Below are 19,722 nucleotides of genomic sequence, written 5' to 3'. Positions count from 1 at the left end.
TCCTTACATGTGTGCAACGCGAAAACTTGGATTTAAACCCGGAATCATTGATCGTAGGTTTAAATCTGAGATACGCAACCGGCCATTTATGTCTTTTTAAAAAATGTTCTTCATCAAATCTGTGAGCCACTCCCAGAACTTTACTCTGAGGCATTAGATAGGGATTGGCATACGTGTCAGTGTCAGGATAGCCTATTATGCAAGTCTCCTGCTGGGCAGCGCGTAGTGGTTTGCTGCTTATCTAGGCCAAATTTTGAATTCTGGTAAACAAGATGTGCGCGCTTACTCCGTGCCGATTTGAATGAGAAGACTTTGCACCATATAAACCACAATAAAAACCTCGGGATTTATTAACTCTGAATGGTAAAAATTATTCCTTTATCATAGACTTTAAAAGATCATTTAAAAATTGCTTTTATACTACCAGTGCATGATCAATAACTTTGTAAAAATGTATGTAGCAATGACAAAGCGTTAATGTTATATACATGTATTGGATTTGAATATTTCATTCTTAAGGCAACACAATTATATCCTTGATTCAAGTATTCGTTGTCTTTGTGAAATGTTAATCATCAAACAATATGTTGATTTAAAAATGAAATTTCTTTACAGCATGGTGTTGGTTGCATCATCCGTATTTTCAAATTCCCACATTCAAAAGACCCGCCTTTGGTGAAGGCAAAGGTGTACGTAAATACTATTACTCTTCAATAATATTGTCATAGTAATTATTTTTTTGCTTTTTTCAATGCAAATGAGGAAAGAACTTAAATTTGATATAATTATTTAAAATATTTTTTGTATATTTTCAGTGATCATTTTAAGATACATTTCATGTACAACGCTGTTGATACAAACACAATTTTCCTTATCTTTACAGATTGTGCTTTTCTTTCCGAGGGGCAGACTCCTTATCAGCCTTTTCAGTGTATGTGATTCTAACTAAGTCTTATAGATCCGCCGCTCTTTTCTACCTATACAGTGAACATAGGATTTCTGTGATTCTGTTCTTTCAAAAATTCAGTGATTGGATTAGACGCCGTTTTCAACCTTTAAGGACGTTCGATCCTGATATTTTGGGCGTATTTCGCGCAGGTCCTTTATTCATAAAATTAAGCATCATTTTTAGGTTCTAACAATAAAACCGAATTCTACAATGCAAATTAAACTATATTCAATTAAAAAACCGCGATTAAAGTCCATTCAAGTAGAATTAAGCTAGGGACTATATTTTGTGGTGGAAGGTTTTTTAGACGAAAATGGTCAGTTTTTTTCCATTTGAACTATAACAGTCCTGTTAATTTTGGATGCCTATTTTTCCATGCTGGTTGCACACAAAGCTGTTTTTTGCAATGGAATATGTGATGCTGGTTCTAAAATATCTATTAAATTATTTCTTATGAATTCTATCAGCAAAGTGTAACAAATACAGTAAATATATTCTGAAAATTCTGGAAAAAATTGAGCCAATTTTAACGTAAAATTCACACTCTTTTAGTAATATCTGAAAATGTACATTATATACCCCCACTTTTGATGTTCTTTTCTAAATATTCAAGATAACTTTGACCTATTTGCTTTAAATCAGAAAAAGTTAAAGACTTTAAAATAATTTTCTTATTATATTTTCAATGCCGGAAAAATAACATTTTATTAGTGCAGAAAGGTCAAATAATTGATTATGCGAAGCAATTTGAAACTTTTTCTTAATCACAATTTCTAAGTGTCTTTTTTTAAACAGACTTAGAGTTCATTTTGTTTCATTCTTTAATTGGATAAAAATATTGGAGGGAAAACGTCGCAGATGTAATTTTTAATTAAGACACAAATTTCAGTGCAGAAAGGTCATATTAAATGTACTGTAGCGCTAAAAGAAGCACATTGACCCCCATTTTTTGATTTGAATTTTAATTAAGCTATGTATGTAGAAACTAAAAATATACTTGGCAAAAAAAGTTTAAGTCTTTAAATATCAGGATCGAACGTCGTTAAAAACCCGGTGACTTGAAAGAAAATAAATTTAAACTTGTACCGAGAATGGAATTTAAATGTGATTAACATTAAGGTTCAAAAATCAAATAATTTATATAATTTGTGTTTTTTTTTCTTTTAAAATATGAATATATCATTATTTTATGAGAAAAAGTAAAAATTCAGGAAATACTTTTGTAACCTCGAGTTGAATGTTTTGAAAACGTTTTAAAAACCAAGCAAATTAAACGTGAATAAGACATTTTGAAAATGTTTTTGTTACATTTAAAAACAATGTTATCAGACCTGCCTACCCTTTTCATTGCAAGGGTGTAATTTCAGTACATTTTTGGCGGAATTTCGGAGGTAAAAGCGTAATCAATCATGTTTTCCTATTTTGTTGTTTTACTACAATACTCTATTTTTTCATAAAAACCGAAATTGTACATTACTAGACAAAGCTTGCACAAACTTTTCTTTTTCGAATCCTCTATTGGCAAAAAAGTGTTAAATACCAGTATCTTATATTAAACTCAAACCAACCGCACACCCTTGATGAAGCATTGGGTCAATTTTTATCAAATCACTTAATTAAAGCCTTGCGTTTGCATATTTACACAAATCGTACATAATAACACTGTATTTCATCTTTTTCACACTGGCATTTTCTATCTTGTTCTAAGCAATGTTACGGTGTACTAAATTGAACATAGAAAGAGCTGTACTTAATACATCATTTAATAGTTAACGTAAGTAGTGCCGTAAGTATAGTGCGTTCTCGTGTTTTTCCAAATCTTCGCCATACCAGTACACATATAACTACTAGGTATATTGCGTATGTTATTAGTTTTACTAAAACTTCTATTTTCATTACAGCAGGCCGTACTTTGACTCTAAAATTAGACGTTCATAATGAATTTTAAACCAAAATATAAAAAAGCGTAAAATTCATATAAGTGGTGTAATGGCGTAATTAAGTGGTAAAAAGCGGAAGAATTACGCCAAAAGCGGAAGGGTGGGCAGGTCTGTGTTATGATAACATTTGTTGAAATATTTTGTAAAATGTTTTTTAACATTTTAAAAACCATACAAAATCACGTGATTAAAACATTTTTGAAAAATATGTTTGTAACATTTTAATAAAATGTTCCGGAAACATTTGTTGAAATATTTCACTAAATGTTTAAAAACGTTTAAAAAAACCATACAAATTCACGTGATTAAAACATTATTGAAAATGTTTTTGCAACATTTTGAGAAAATGTTCTGACATCATTTTACTGAAATATTTTACTAAAATGTTTTAAAAACGTTTAAAAAAAACATACAAAATCACGTGATTAAAACATTTTTAAAAATGTTTTCGCAACATTTTGAAATGTTTTAAAAACATTTTTAAAATGTTTTTGTGTTAGCTGGGATCTTACAAACAGCTCGCCTGTATATCAACTAATTCCCTTCATAACAAAACACTCCAATGTCGGACACCTCACTCTCACGAACAACTCTCCTGTACATCAACCAGTTACCTTTATTACAGGATACTCTCATTTGCAGTCTCGTTTATAGTCATCATTTCGTAGGTTCTATGGTCGATACAATTACCTTGTCAGCAAATACAACTTATCATTCAGTCAGATGCTGACTGACGTTTTTCATACCAATTGACCATTATTTATACATTGAATTTACGACAGATTTTTCCGTTCGTTCACGATCATGACAATGAGCACACGGCGGGTGTGACCGGTCAGCACCTGGTCCTACCTCTGATGTTCCGGAGGTCTGTGTATATTAAACACTGTTCGTTATCTCCATATCCTTCTCCAATCCCTAACTAACATTTCTCCTATACATCAGCCAGTTCCCTTTATTACAGAACAATCCAATACTGGATGAGCATTCTGATTTGGAGAAAACATTGCATATTTCCCCTGTGAAGGAGGTCATGTCCTTATTTCTATGCTTCATGGAATAGAGAGAAGTTGTAAGTACATGTACATGAGGTATACTGACTCATTCACTGATTTGAAAATGAAATCATTATACTTACACAGTAACACAACTTTCATTAAGCTGCATGTAAGCCTAATCATTTATTCAAAATGATTTAATCTAGTAATGGAAACTAGTTGAATGTGCATATATAATTTGTAATCCTCTCCAGTCAATACTTATAGTATGAGCTTTAGAAGTTAATACAAACTTATTTGGCCTCTAATTGCTTGCAGATTGGAAAAGATATGGTGCAGATCGGTCTGGAAAGAAGATGAGTGGGTTACCCCGACAGTATGAGTGAAAGGGAAAAGCGTTATGTGGTCTAAAGGAATTACTGTCCTGAAGGCCATGAAAGAAATGATGGATTCTTATGACAGCTGGATGAAGTTTGACCTTGTAAAACTAAAGTTCTAATCAGGTATAAATCTTAGTTTTCATTGTTTGTAATGTCTTTTCACCAACAAATAGTAGGATTTTTGTCAACCCAGATGTCACTTGCAGTTGTCCATTTGATTTGAATATGCTATGTGACCTTTATGGTATTTTGTATGCGATTTACATTAAAAAAAATACACCTCTAAGAGACTTACAGTGTAGGGATTAATTATAACAAATAATACATCATATAATTCTAAACTGGCTGTGTTAGAACTTAACAAATATCCATCTGCAGCTTTAAATTGTTAAATGCATATTTTATGGAATAATAGAAATGCTACAGTTTAATAAAAAAAAATCAAAAATAAATTACTCTTTAGACTATAAAATTCTAAGTGAGACATGACTGCAATTTGTTGCAAATATATAAAAATTGAAATGTAATTTTTTTTTCAATGAACACATAATTAGTTTTAATTATATTATACAATACTAATTTAGTTTTAATCATACATTAAAACATCAATTTGTTTTAATTACATTACACTAATTGGAAGATCTTTATCTGGACTATAGCCATCAAGAACTCTAAATTAACACAAGCAACTATGAGGCCTTTCTTTTTGCCCAACTCCCAAGAGATAAATTAAGATAACAGCTGAATAATCAGAGATGCTCTTAGACAACCAGTTAGCTCCTGACAATAAACTCATTAATTTCTCTCTAATTTGACATGCAATTTCTGCTATCAAAATTTTTCTTGACCAGTGCTTGATAATTATGCCCATGGGACAAACTGAATTTTCTCTCAAAACATTAGCATTTGTTACAGCTTGCTGTTAAAGTATATTATAATGATGAAAAAAAAGTTTTTATTTAATTAAACATTTTTCATAAGGATTAGTTTTAATTATATTATACAATAGTAAATTAGTTTTTATCATAAACTGTATTTTAAAGCATCAATTTGTTTTAATTACATTATACCAATTGAAAGATCTTTTTCTGAACTAGCCATCAAGAACTCTTAATTAACACAAGCAACTATGAGGCCATTTCTTTTTGATTAAAGATAAAGATAACAGCTGCATTATCAGAGATCTCTACCAGTTAGCTCCTGACAATAAACTCATTAATTTCTCTCTAGTTTGACATGCGAATTTCTGCTATCAAATTCTTCTTGACCAGTGCTTGATAATTATGCCCAAGGGACAAACTGAATTCCTCTCAAAACATTAACATTTGTTACAGATTGCTGTAAAGTATATGATGAAAAAATAAGTTTTTACTTGCTTTAACATTTTAAATAAGGATACAACTATATTTTTACATTTTTTAGGATTATGAAATTTAAAATTTTAAAGACTTAGTTTTTTTTTAAAAATTCACTTATATTTAAGGTCACAGTGACCTTGAAATAGGCCACGACACAACTTCTACCTAAGATGTATAATTTTGCCAAGTTTAAAAGCTCTAGGTAAGGGAAGGATAAGGAAATAACGAACAGTATTCAATCTCAACGTCCATTAAACAATATACAAAATAAGAGCAGAGCAAACACGGACCTCCGAAACATCAGAGGTGGGATCAGGTGCCATGGAGGAGTGAGCATCCCCTGCCGACCGGTCAAACCCGTCGTGTGCTCGTTGTCATAATCAGGAAATAACGGAAAAAAATCCGTCGTCAATTCAGTGTATAAATAATGGAGTAACAATTGGTATGAAAAACGTCAGTCAGCATTTCATTCAATGATAAATTGTATTTGCTGACAAGGTCATTGTATCGACCATAGAATTTACGAAATGATGACTCTAATAGTTTTTCAGTTATGAGCCGGACAGGATTTTTCCATATTTGGCCATAGCATCTTTATTAAAGGTCAGAGCGACCTACTTTTTGTGCGCGACACACCGTCTTCCCAAGAAGTATCAACTGTCAAAGTTTCATAATCCTAGGTCTAATATTATTCAAGTTATGAGCCGGACACGAATGGACAGACGGACATGAAGCCTTTAACATAATACGTCCCGTCTTCAGACGGGCGTATAAAAATGACGCAAGGTGTAAATCGGCTTGAATTGCGGTTACTCTTCGAATTCATTACTGACATTAGATAAGGATATTCACTTATGCACCGGTAGATATTATTGCGCCGTGTGATGTATATATTTGTGGTTGAAACTCATAAACGAAGCGACATTATTCAACAAAACTAACCCTGTAAAGAAATTAAGTTGGCCTTCAAAGAATTGGGAGTTGTGTTATTTTAAATAAAGCCCTGTAAAATGTCTGTTTTTTTGCGGGGAAAGAATTAAATTTTGTCAAGAGTTATTTACCCTTGCATAACTCTTTTGTGCTTCATGTGAAATATTGGAGTGTTTGTGGAAGCAGAAGACCAACAGAAATGCTTTGCCGCTTTACTTTACATTATCGATTCAAAATGTTTGGAGGATTTAATCAATTTATATTTTGCAGATATCCATAACATGGACTTTATTCTAACAGAATGTATTGTTGTCTTTCGTCAGAATAATTTGACAATTTGGATATATGTTACACACATTTTAATATTTTGTTAAAATGCAACACTGATGTTAGAAAGCGAAAACATGCCAAGTGTCTTTTATTATTAATTCACACGAATCCAGCATATTGTCAACACTAGATTGACATCTCAAAGTTATATAGTTAAAGTCTGCACAGCTATAGCACTTTACACGTAATGCTACAAAGACCTAGTCGACTTTTCTCTGAAAAAAAAGCAGCAAAAACTAACATCATGGATGACGATATCCAGATTCCGTCAAACCAAGAAGCCTTATCACAGATAGATGATTTGGATTTAACAATCCGTTTACCGGACGCAAATGGTACCTACAACAGAGCTCCGGAAAAAAAATTGTCTGATTTCTCTAAAACTCTTAAAGAACGACTCGAACTTTGTAAAAAAAAAAAAAACGTGAAAGTCTAATTCATGGTAACAGGACCGGAAATTTGCTATTTGGTATAATGTAAACACGAAGTGTTTCCTAAACCTACCTTATGAGCAGGAGGAGCAGAATTTCAGACGAAGATATGCATGGGAATACTGAATGTCAATAAGTCATTCGTAAAGGACATGGTGAAATCTGACTATCGTGATACACTTGTGCAGGCTGTGTGCAAACAGATTACAAATGAAGTAGACAGCATTTGTTAGAAAAATGAAACACAGTTCAAAGAAAATGAAGAAGAATTCATTTTATATTGGTATAAATTAGCAGAAAAAATTAAGCAAATTGCCATTGTGTTATTCAAAGTGCCTCAGCATGTTCTATATATATCATGATCTTCACATCGACACTTTACTACAAACTAAAATCCATATCATATGTCATATCAGCCCTAGTGGTCCCATATCGGCCCGAGGGCTGATGTGACATATGATTTAATATGGGTTTTAGTATGCAATATTCTATTTATCATATATTTAAAAGCTTAATATGCGAGTTCACATATGGTCTCGAAGTATTACGTTATTATTCTCGCTACCGATTTCTTAATAGCATACGTCCGTCTTCTCCGGTGTCGACTGATTACAGTGAACACTGATTAAATTTTGTCCTATTAATAGGGGTCTGCAGAGTAGTGAGACTTGGAAACAAAAATGGTGGACTATAAGTCATAGAAGCATGGGGTCAATTGCATTGTGACCTTTGACCTTGAATGTTTTCTCCAGGTCAAAGTCATTCCAATTTTTTTATTGTATGCTTTAAGACAATTTTGGTTTCTTTTTAATAGAATCTAATTTTAAGGAGTCAAAAAAAAATTGAAACTCAAAGATAATGATGACCTAGACGACGTTCAGTCTGGATTCAATCATGAGAAAACTCAAAAGACAAGCATGAATCTTAAACTGATGATGATGCCCTGGACAACGTTCAGTCTAGATCCAGCTCTAGGAAAGAGTCAAAGACAAGCAGCAAATTTTCAACAGGTGATGGTACCTCCTATGAATCTCTGGAGAACCTTTACTTGATTTTTTCAAAGATAATGAGGAGAATCGTGTATAAAGAAATGAGACTTATCAAAATCACAGATGTGAAGTACAAAGCAGAGTGGAAAAAGGTTTTTCCAAGTTCACTTCTAAGCCTTAACTTACTGCGACACGGGGCCTCGGTTTATACGGTCTCATCCGAAGGACCGGTATCCACGTCCCGCAGTAGGATTCGAACCCGCAACGTAAGGATTGAATCCTTACTTCGCGACTCTAGAGCACACGCTCTAACCACTGCGCCACGCGGTTTATCGGAAGGATATGGGGTTAACTAACAGTATTCAATCTCAAAGTCCATTACATAGAGATCTCTTTGCAAAAAATGTTATGATTTCTAAATATTGCATAAAATATTTTGATAAGGATTTACCACAGGCACTTGTTTCTGTAATAAATTTTTGACATTTAGTATAATAATAACACTTATACAATGGGTCAAATTTATCCCCGAAACAAGTGCCTGTGGGAATTATTTATAAATTTCCACAATTTTCAACTATATAGATGAACAGATTGTCAGCAAAACTCCATATAGACTGCTGCACACAATTTAGTGCAGATATATCTAGGACACAATATGTAGAGTGTGTCTATTCCAATGAAATTCCAATTCCTTTATTTTTTACGGGAATTTCGGGCACTTCAACTTTTGGGTAAGCGTGGGGTATGTGAGCTTGCTCAGTGTTTCTTTCGTTTTAAAATTTAAGTTTAAAAAGTCACAGTACTGCAATTAAATCTATAAGCATTCTTAGTGTTATTTCAAGTTGATTCAAATAATCTTCCCTTTTTAGGGGTAGTACGGGGCCACTTGTGCATTTATACTTTTTAATACTGAACTGATTTCTGATTTTTTTTCTAAGCCACAGTGCCCTTAGACTTCTTATTTCTGTTGGTTAATTAATGCAAAATTGTATTAAAGTATAATAAACAAAGTTTTAATATTCAACATTTCCAGACCTGCCTACCCTTTTCATTGCAACGGTGTAATTTTGGTACTTTTTGGTGGAATTTCAGAGGTGAAAGCGTAATCAATCATGTTTTCGTATTTGGTGTTTAGTGTTTACTATCATAGTTTATTTTCTTTCAAAGCAACAAGAATTGTACATTACTAAACAAACTGGCGCAAACTTTTTTTTCTAGTCATCTATTGCAAAATTTTTGTAAAATACCAGTTTCCCATATGAAACTCAGATCAACCGTACCCCCATAATGAAATATTTGGTCAATTTGTATCAAATCACTTAATTGAGGGCTTGCGTTTGCATGTTTACACAGATCGTACATTAGAATATTGTATTTTATCTTTTTAACACTCACACTTCTCAATCTTATTCTTACTAGATATTATTGAGATGGAGGCCATCTCAAAGGGCCCCGCTTTCAATAATGAATATGAAAATTTTAGGTAGTTTAAAAGGGTTTATTTTGTAGAGGAACATTTGTGTAATACAGTAAAAGTCATTTAGTACGACTTGCAAATTTACAGATATATATCAAAGTTATCTTGTATCCCCAGTTATATAAATTTACTGGAATTAAAGGGAACCAGAAGTCTCTGTCGAGACTGAAGCTCTACTGGTTTGTACTTATTATATAGCAAAGGAAGAGAAAAGTACTTAAGCAGTTGGGAATTGAAACTTTACAACAGCAATAAATAGGATAATGATCCTTGATTAAGTCTCATTATGTTCTTAGTGTAGTCTACTTGCATGCCACATTATATTATAATCAGACTAAAACTGTATTTGGAATAGCATTTAGAGAGTATATAACAGAAATTTCTATTTTTAGTAACTGTGGCAACACCGTTCATTGAGGTAAAAAAACCAATACACAGAATTATGTACCTTATTGAAGTCTACTTGTGTGCCAAGTTATATTGAAATCACACCAAAACTGTAGGAGGAGTAGCATTTTGAAAGAATTTCACAGACATTTCTATTTTAAGTAACCACAGCAACACCTTTCATCGAAATCAAAAACCGATACACAGAATTATGTATCTTAGTGTAGTCTACTTGTGTGCCAAGTTATATTGAAATCAGACCAAAACTGTAGGAGGAGTGGCATTTTGAAAGAATTTTACAGACATTTCTATTTTTAGTAACCACGGCAACACCGTTCAGCGAAATCAAAAACTGATACACAGAATAATGTATCTTAGTGTAGTCTACTCTTTTGCCAAGTTATATTGAAATCAGACCAACACTGTAGGAGAAGTAGCATTTTGAAAAATTTGACAAAAATTTCTATTTTTAGTAACCACGGCAACACCGTTCATCGAAATCAAAAACCGATACACAGAATTATGTATCTTAGTGTAGTCTACTTGTGTGCCAAGTTATATTGAAATCAGACCAAAACTGTAGGAGGAGTAGCATTTTGAAAAATTGTTTACAGACAGACAGACGGACAGACAGACAGACAGACAGACAGACGGAAGGACGACGGACGCATTACCATCGCATAAGCTCTTCTGGTCTCTGACCAGTAGAGCTAAAAAAAATATGCACCAAACAAAAATTTTAAACAGAGAGGCTAATTCTGACCATGACAAAAGAAAGTTCAAACAAGGTCACTTCACATCCATTGACCAGTGGAACGCTGTGAGTGAAGTAATAGCCAGATTGGGCCAAGGAGAGAGAAGATATGATCTGGACAAGGATTTTTCATAAAATTCTATGACCTTGACCTTTGACCTAGAAACATGGGTCAAGGTCACTGCACACCAGTTACCCAAAGGCACCTTGTGGGTGAAGTATGGGCGGGATTGGGCCAAGGAGAGAGAAGATATGCTCCGGACAAGGACTTTTCATAAAATTCTCTGACCTTGACCTTTGACCAAGAAACATGGTTCAAGGTCACTGCACAAGAGTTACCAAAAGGCACTCTGTGGGTGAAGTATGAGCCAGATTGGGCCAAGGAGAGAGAAGATATGCTCCGGAAAAGGATTTTTCATAAAATTCTGCTATGACCTTGACCTAGAATCATGGTTCCCGGTCACTGTACATCGGTTACCTAAAGGCACTCTGTGGGTGGAGTATGAGCCAGATTGGGCCAAGGAGAGAGAAGATTTGCTCCGGACAAGAGATCTTGGAGGGATAGACGGACAGCCGGACGGACGGACAGACAGTTCACTATAGGGCGCCCGCTAAGCGGGGCCCTAATTAAGCAATGTTAAAATAAACTAAATTGAGCACAGAAATGGCTGTACTTCTTGACATATCATTTAATAGTAAACTTAAGTAGTGAATTCTCTTTCGCAATACCGGTTTACATGTTACAACTAGGTGTATTATGTACCTTATCGAACCGGTACCTTATTAGTTACTTTAATAGAACTTTCATTTAATTTCATTCAAGCAGGTCGTACTTTAAGGTTAAACGTTCATAATAGATAAAGCGTTAAAGTGGCGTAAAAGCGTAATTTTGTGGTAAAAAGCGGAAGAATTACGCCAAAAGCGGAAGGGTAGGCAGGTCTGCATTTCTTTTAATGATTTTATATTTGCAGGAAAGTGAAAATTAATCCAAGTTTGAGAGTTTAGTGGAAGTTCTCAAAGTAAAAATTGATCTACTAATTTGATTATCTTACCTGTATATCTAATATAAAAAACTCCATCTTTTCCTCCCCTGCAATTCAGTGGAATTGTTGACTATATAATGAACTTAACTTTACTTTTATAGTTGAGATTTTTTCCTGGGTAATCTTTTCTAACCAAGGTTTGCATGATGTACAAGTTTAGTGGATTTTTTTGGTCATGTCTTCCATTAACACTGCCACAGGGTCATATGAGTTTCAAAAACATTTCATGAATCATTATTTTTAGAAAAAACAAAAGAATAGATTTTTAATTCACGGTGTATTACCTAAACGGCTGCTATCGGAAAAAAATAGCGTTCAGTGTTGCTATTCGAAATTTAAACGGCTGCTATCAGAAATAAATATGTTGGATTCTCTTGGAACAAGTTGTAAAACTATGAAATCGTGACCCCAAATCAATATAGTCATTGAAAAAAACAGGTGCACGGAACAAGTAAGGTATTTCTATAAATGTTGCCATGTGCAATTTGCAGAATAGTCCTGTAATAATTTAGATTTAGTAAAATCTCCGAAGCCTGTATCAAATATAAAAGTCAATACGCACATAATTTTCATGCTTTTTTAAATCATCTATTATTCAGATTGTGTTAATTGAGGTATGTGAAGATGCGTCAATCTTAAATAATACTTACATATGATTAAAAATATTTAAAAGTGTATTTTGAAAGAGATATTTGGATGAAATACGATTTTTTAAAGTTACGGTTGCTATCAGAGTCTTAGCATATATGGCACCGGCTATAAACTGAAAACATCTCATCGGTTGAAAATATCTCTTATTTCCATCAATTAAATATCAAATAAAATGGTAGAAAATGCATAAAATATACATGTTAAATATCCCATAATTGCATGTAAAATACGATTCTTATTATATATGCAATGGACTTTTACCAACTTAACTCAGGGACGTAACTTCGATTTTAAAAGGCGGGGGCGGGGACGGGGGGGGGGTCCTAATCTATAAAAGAATTGACATGGAAAAAAAAGGAAAATTGTCGAACTTCTTTCAGTAACATTTTTTTTCACGCGCTAGCGCCTATCCTTCTTTGATTATACTGAAATAAAAAGGATGTGTGTGTAGGGAATGGGGAGGTGTTCTGCTTGGAAGAAAGTCAACAGGCTTAGAACAAAATGGGGGGGGGGGGGGGGGGGGGGGGGGCGGGCGGACATGCCTGTTACTCGAATGTATACACGCCATATTCAAAACATCGACCCCCTCGTCCTATTAATATTTTGGCAAGTTCTTTAATTTATCTAGGTAAAAAAAAGACAAACCCCAGTGGTTCGATAATTATGATTTTTTGAATTCCAAATTTTTTTTTTATCAATTTGACTATCACTTAATATATATAATGTTATCAATCTACTAACCTTAAAAAGCCGTTCATTTTACCAATCTGGCATAATTACACAGTTGGAATACAATAAATTCAATGGTCACATGAATTAATGCTAACAGTCTTGTATGCGCATGTATCATGGTGTCGGAAGCAAATTGAAAGGGGGCGGGCTAAACAAATAAACCATAGATTTGCCCCAGTTTTCAATGCCTTTAAGGCTATATTATAAATACATTTATCTTTGAAAAAAAGGGTAAGGCTAAGACCCCCTCCCCGTTGCGACGCATATGTGTACAGTGTACATGGAAACTCCTCTTTTCAAGTCATACATATAAACAAAGATCGAAAGTAACACACACGGCAAGTCAATCATTTAGAAATAATATAGAAGGAACATTTAGAATATAGTTTCCTTAACTATAATTGCATAACAGATGTAAATTGAGGATGTGATTTCATAAAATTTGAAAACTTAAACCTTTTCCAATAGTAACCGGTGCTGTTGTCTAATAGTAGCCGTAACAGAAGTTTCTTCGAATAAAAACACTATAGATTTTAAAAAACAAATCAAAGCGGACAGTGTTATAAAATAACCAATAATATTAACAAATACACAAAGAACTGTCTATTCACTTTTATCAAATATCTAAAAATTTTGACGCAATTTCAATATATTTCTTACGATCATGTAAATTTGTCCAACGCTTTCGACAGTTTTCCTCTTGTATATCAGCAATCCTTTAATTCATTGAAATTTTAAATATACACGTTAGTTTTAAAAGTTATGTAGCGTTCCGTAAGGGTGAAATACTAAGCAGCCAAACTTTAATAATTGAATTAATAACCATTTTGTTGAGCCAGCGAAGAAAAACACTTACAATTTCGTCCATTTTTTTCCACTAGCAACCGCTCAACTTTCGAATAGCAGTTAAGAACGCGCAATTTTTTCTGATAGCAACCGTTTAGGTACTACACCGTGTAATTGGTTATTAATTCCTTTACCACATCGTCATTTTATACGTAGTAAATTTCACAATAAAAACCAAGTTCCCTAAAAAAATTGTGTTGATGAATTCCTCTATTAAACGGACAGACGCACAGATAAACAGGAAGCTGACATTAAATTTGAATAAAAATGAATCCAATCGTATGACAGGCCTCAGAGAAGTGTGTTAAAATTTCAACCATCTACGGTGGGTAGTTGCTCAGAAAACTTGGACGAAATTTTGTTACGGACGGGGTATAATGAGGAAAAGGCTGAAAAGAGCGATCACAGTTTGCAGTGATTTAATGCAGCCTTTCATAATGGGACAGCATTATGGTTTTGGACAGGTTTCAGATAGCTCCAATTCAAGTGTGGAGGATGTCAGATAAATGAGGATCCCAGCATATGGACATCTGCTGCAGACACTCTCCATGCGTTACATCAAAGCCCGAATTCCGCAATCTCTGCTTGAAGCATGATGTGCTGGAGGTGTGCTGGATATTGCAAACATCTTGAGTTGGGACATAAAAACCAACCAAAACCCCTAGCTTTTACATGTCCAAATTTAGAAACTAGGCATACAGAAACTTTACCTTGTGGCAACATGGTCGTCTTGGTTCTGGAAGACGCATTCCAGTGCCAGCCTGTGTTACACATACAGTGCGCCTTAAGTTCCCCAAGAGGAATAGACAATACACTGGGTACCATTATGCACGTACAGATTGACCCTTAAAAAAAAACAAACACTTTAGTTAACTATATATACATCTATATGTGTGCGTGTGTGTGTTTGGTACAAATATTACCAACAATATGAAGGTAGCAATTCTTTTTACCGAAGGACCATTTTCGCAAACCCCGCATGAAAAGATTCCGCTTCCAATACCTGTAGAGAAAACGTCCAAAGTCCATCCAAAAATTATAAATCTATCTCAGAGAATCTTCTACGGATGAAATAGGATTACTCAAAAGGGGTCTTAAATTTACTCCTACGCCTAAAAAAGACATAGATGTGATCAAAGAGAAAGAAGAACAAGGGCACCGCTAAGCGGAGCATCTCCTCGCGTCAGGAACTTCACTGGTATGGCAATATCTCATAAGAGATAAATTCTCTCGAGGGACATTAAACATGTTATTCAAGATTGATAGTACAATGTACCGGGTAATTTGTTTAATGATCCTCTCAGGAATTCTTTGCTCATATGTAGGCTTGCAGATGGAGAGGTTTGAACACATTTTTTTCCTATAATAGGAACTAACAAGTAACAACCATTTAAATGTGAGGGATCTTTTTGTGCCAGCATTTATTGGACATGGGCCCTTGATTTACAAGGTCTCATTCGAAGGACCAATCTCCGCGTCCCACTAAGGGAATCAAATTACAGATTGTAAATTATTAGTTTTTGTTGTTATTTATTTTTTTTTTACAAAATTTAAAGTGAATAGCTCTTAAACAATCTCCCATGCAGAGTTGTCGTTCGTTCCTCTCCCTTACATGTGAATGTGTGAGCGGATGGTAGAGAGTGGCTCTTGAACCAATCGGATCACCTCGCCCTTTTCCGTCGCACGCTAGAAAAGCGTGCGACGGAAAAGGGCGAGATGATCCGATTAGCTCTTAAACTGGTTCCCTAGCGGAAATGATTATTGTCAACTCGAACATAAAATGTCAGGGTTTCGAGACAGTGAATACAGCGATATCTGAAGAAATATTTCAAGAATGAACTTGACAATGAATAGGCTCCATCTTTTTATACTGTCACACAAGTATGTAAACGCTGAAAATGGTTAATGCAAAGGTTTTCTGTCAATCTTGCCCATAAATGATTATTGTCAACTCGTACATCAATTATCAGGGTTTCGAGGCAGTAAAAACGCAATATCTGAAGAAATATTTCATCAATGAACTTGAAAATGAACAGGCTTCGCCCTTTTATACTGCCACACAAGTATGTAAACGCTGAGAATGGTTAATGCAAAGGTTTTCTTTAAATCTTGCCCACAAGGTGTAACAAACACACTAACACACATACATACGCACATTCGCGATGCTTTTCTCCTCCGCTACTAGTTGACTGAAGGGATAATTTTGTCGGAAGCTTGGACTCAGAATTCAGATTACAGTGATAAAGCCTTTGTCCGAAATAAAAGTAATTTGAAACCAAAATCAAACAGGGACAAACATTGGACGAATATATTGAGCCTCATTGGTTAAGATCGAAGCGGAAGTACATGTGACGTAGTATTCATTCTTTAGACATCCATGCCTATGGTCAGACGTGCTACCCTTCATCCGATTGTGTGTCCATTTTAGGAAAGGTAATTAGTTTTAATTTTGATTTATTGTTTTAATTGCCTTGGTGGCAGAATCTTGGTGGTTCTTTTTGGCCTAGGTGGCAGAGTTTACAAACCTTGGTGGTGTTATAATGTTGAGGCCTATGTGAGCCGAATATACATTTATTTGCCTTGGTGGCAGTGTGTGATAAAATGGATCTTGGTGTTTTACTTTACAATAGACACAAATATGGAATTATGCATATTTGTGTGGTTATCATAATTTATATGAAATGTCTTTTGGTATCTTTATAAAATGGCCTGAATTTTCCCTATGAGTATGCAAGCCGCACGTGCATTTCATGCCATATAGCCTCCCGGTCTCTGTTTTTAACGTTAGGCTTCTAATGCACTGACAGTTTCCTAAAAGCTCATCGGGGTTATTAATTATTTTTTGAATTCTATTTGTAATCTTTTTGAATTTTAAAAGTTATATTTATTTTGACTTGTATTTTTGTTACAAATTTAAAAGAAAAAAGAAATTTAATTTAATCTTGTTCGAGTTATCCCGCATGTGCCTTGGTATTTGCTTACCAGTTACGGTACATTGTTTTTGTTTAGATGGTGTAGCCTACCATATTAAGAATTCTTTAAGAGGGATAAAGCTCTTCCTTGTTATAAAGAAGATAAAGGGAGGGAAACCAGATGCATTAAAAGAATTTGCTTGAGTCTCTTAGGAAAAGAAAACAAAGAGTCTGGAGTTCGAGGAAATCGAGATGCAAGTAAACAGTATCATAACAGAAAGTATGACAGAGTTGTTGGAACTGGCAGGTTTGCATTTTCAGTTATTAATATAGCCTTATAGTATTATCATATTTCATTTGTCAAGATTGAAACACATTTATTGGTAAATCACATAGTTTGTCTGTTTATTTCTTATTTAAGAAAACAAGAGGCCCACGGGCCTTATAGGTCACCTGAGTATTGTGTAACAACTTTCAAACACTTAAATTTGGTTCATGTTTTAAATCAGAGGTCATAAATGCACAATTTTGAAAGAGGCTCCATTGCTTATCATAATTATCAACTTATCCTGCTTACTCTATTTATTTGTACCCAGAAGTAGATCAGAGTAACAAAGAGAAAATGCACTTCCACTTATACCCAGTTGTGCACCTCACCCCAAATGAACCACTGACCCAGGGGCAACATATTTCAAAATCTTGCAAAGTTTATCATAAAATTGTTGATAAATACCAAAGAGCAGATTTCAAAGCATTAATTTATTTTCGGACTATGTAACACAACACCCCCCCCCCCCACCACGACCCATGGGGCATAAAAAAAACACTTTGCTAGATAAACCTTTATTCATCATAAATATATATACTTGGATCATTGGCATAAAACCCAAAAGCAAAGGAAAATATTTGCAAAGAATTAATGTATTTTTAGTACATAATCAATAGAGCCCCGCCCTAACACTAGAAACCCTGGCCATGGGGTCATAAAATTCACAATTTTATAGGAGGCACTCTTGCTCATCATAATTATGTGCTTAGTTAGTTTATTAAATACCCAGAAGCAGAGAAGAAAATTTTCAAAGAATAAATACATTTTCACTATTTAATCTATAGAGCCCCGCCCTAACACCAGAACCCCTGACCCTGGGGCCATAAAATTCACAAATCTGGAAGAGGCACTCTTGCTCGTCGTAACTTGGTACTTAGTTAGTTTATCTAATACCCAGGAACAGAGAAGAAGATTTTCAAAGAATTAATGCATTTTCACTATATAATCTATAGAGCCCCGCCCTAACACCATAACCCCTGACCCTGGGGCCATAAAATTCACAAATCTGGAAGAGGCACTCATGCTCATCATAACTATGTACTTATTTAGTTTATACCCAGGAGCAGAGAAGAAGATTTTCAAAGAAATAATGAATTTTCACTATATTATCAATAGAGCCCCGACCTAGCACTAGAACCCGTGACCCTGGGGCCATGAATTTCACAATTGTGGTAGAAGACTCAATGCTCATTACATTCATGCCAACAGTTTGCCTGCTCGATGTCCAGGAGTAAAGAAGAAGATTGTAAAGATTGCAATAATTTTAGTGGTTTTGGCCCCACCCCCAGGTGCCAGGGGGGCGGGGACCATGAAATTCACAATTTTTGTTCTCATTTACTTATAGATGCTGTATACCAAATTTGGTAGAAATTGGTTCAGGGGTTTCAGAGAAAAAGTTGAAAATGTTCAAATGTTAACACACGACGCACGACGACGGACGAAAACAGATAGCAATAGGTCACCTGAGTTTCTCAGGTGACCTAAAAATGCATATGCATATGCAGTGATAATAATGCACACTCATAATTTAATCTAATTAGCAGTATCGGTAATTGAGATATTGCATGATTTTGCCAATTTTTGAAATATTTTAGTCTAACTCAGGAAGAGATGCAACTCTAGAAGAGGGGAGGCGGGTGCTGCACTGTGTTATTATTGTTGCAAACGAAGTGGGACAGCCCAAGGGGCAAGTTACAGAGGATTCAATGGTACAGTTGATTTTCATAAAAGGGCTTACACATGTGTCATTTCTTTATTTTAAAAAAAATTAGTACAGTAGAATATGATTTTGTTTTGATAGGTCCCTGGTACAAGTACTTCTGCAGGAAGTGAAGGGGTCTCTCCAGATTCAGCGAGGCCTTCAGTTGCAAAACAAATATATATAATACTAGAACAAACAAAAAAATAAACTTTTTGATATATTTTAATCCGATGACCCCATAGATGAAGAACAGTCATATTCTGTCTATAAAGGGCAAGTGCCTTAAGCAATGCTTAATGGGCCTTATTTAGAATATATTACCAAATCGTTCTCTTTTGGAAATAGGTAGATACTAGTAAATATTTCTAATTAAAAACCACGATGAGCAACACCTAAATCAGCATGGATATGAAACAATTGAATATTTAAAATGCCCATGGACACCCTAAAAATCCGGAAAAGTCTTACTGAACCTTCTTTTAGTTGAAGTTTATGTAAATCAAGGCGAATAGATATTCAAATCGACACTTAAACAATCTGATGGTGGATCATAGTCAGGCGCGTTCGTGGAATGTAACTTTT

The 19,722-nt window shown here is 34.5% G+C and overlaps 2 long non-coding RNA genes across 2 annotated transcripts; both read left to right on the top strand.

Moving 5' to 3' along the window:
* The first annotated feature begins 232 nt into the window (after nt 1–232).
* Nucleotides 233–980, top strand: LOC134251478 (uncharacterized). Its single transcript, XR_009988749.1, has 3 exons — nt 233–363; nt 616–689; nt 884–980. It is a non-coding gene; the product is annotated as an uncharacterized LOC134251478 (long non-coding RNA).
* Nucleotides 981–16,692: 15,712 nt separating this feature from the next.
* Nucleotides 16,693–19,315, top strand: LOC134251469 (uncharacterized). The gene is made up of 3 exons (XR_009988743.1): nt 16,693–17,417; nt 19,044–19,147; nt 19,240–19,315. It is a non-coding gene; the product is annotated as an uncharacterized LOC134251469 (long non-coding RNA).
* The last annotated feature ends 407 nt before the right edge of the window (nt 19,316–19,722 follow it).

The sequence above is a fragment of the Saccostrea cucullata genome, unplaced genomic scaffold, assembly GCF_032062105.1.
Source record: "Saccostrea cucullata isolate Sc308-1 unplaced genomic scaffold, CSIRO_AGI_Scuc_v1 ctg2168, whole genome shotgun sequence".
Lineage (NCBI taxonomy): Eukaryota > Metazoa > Mollusca > Bivalvia > Ostreida > Ostreidae > Saccostrea > Saccostrea cuccullata.
The sequence above is the reverse complement of the archived record's forward strand: the minus strand, read 5'-3'. Positions and strand labels throughout refer to the sequence as shown.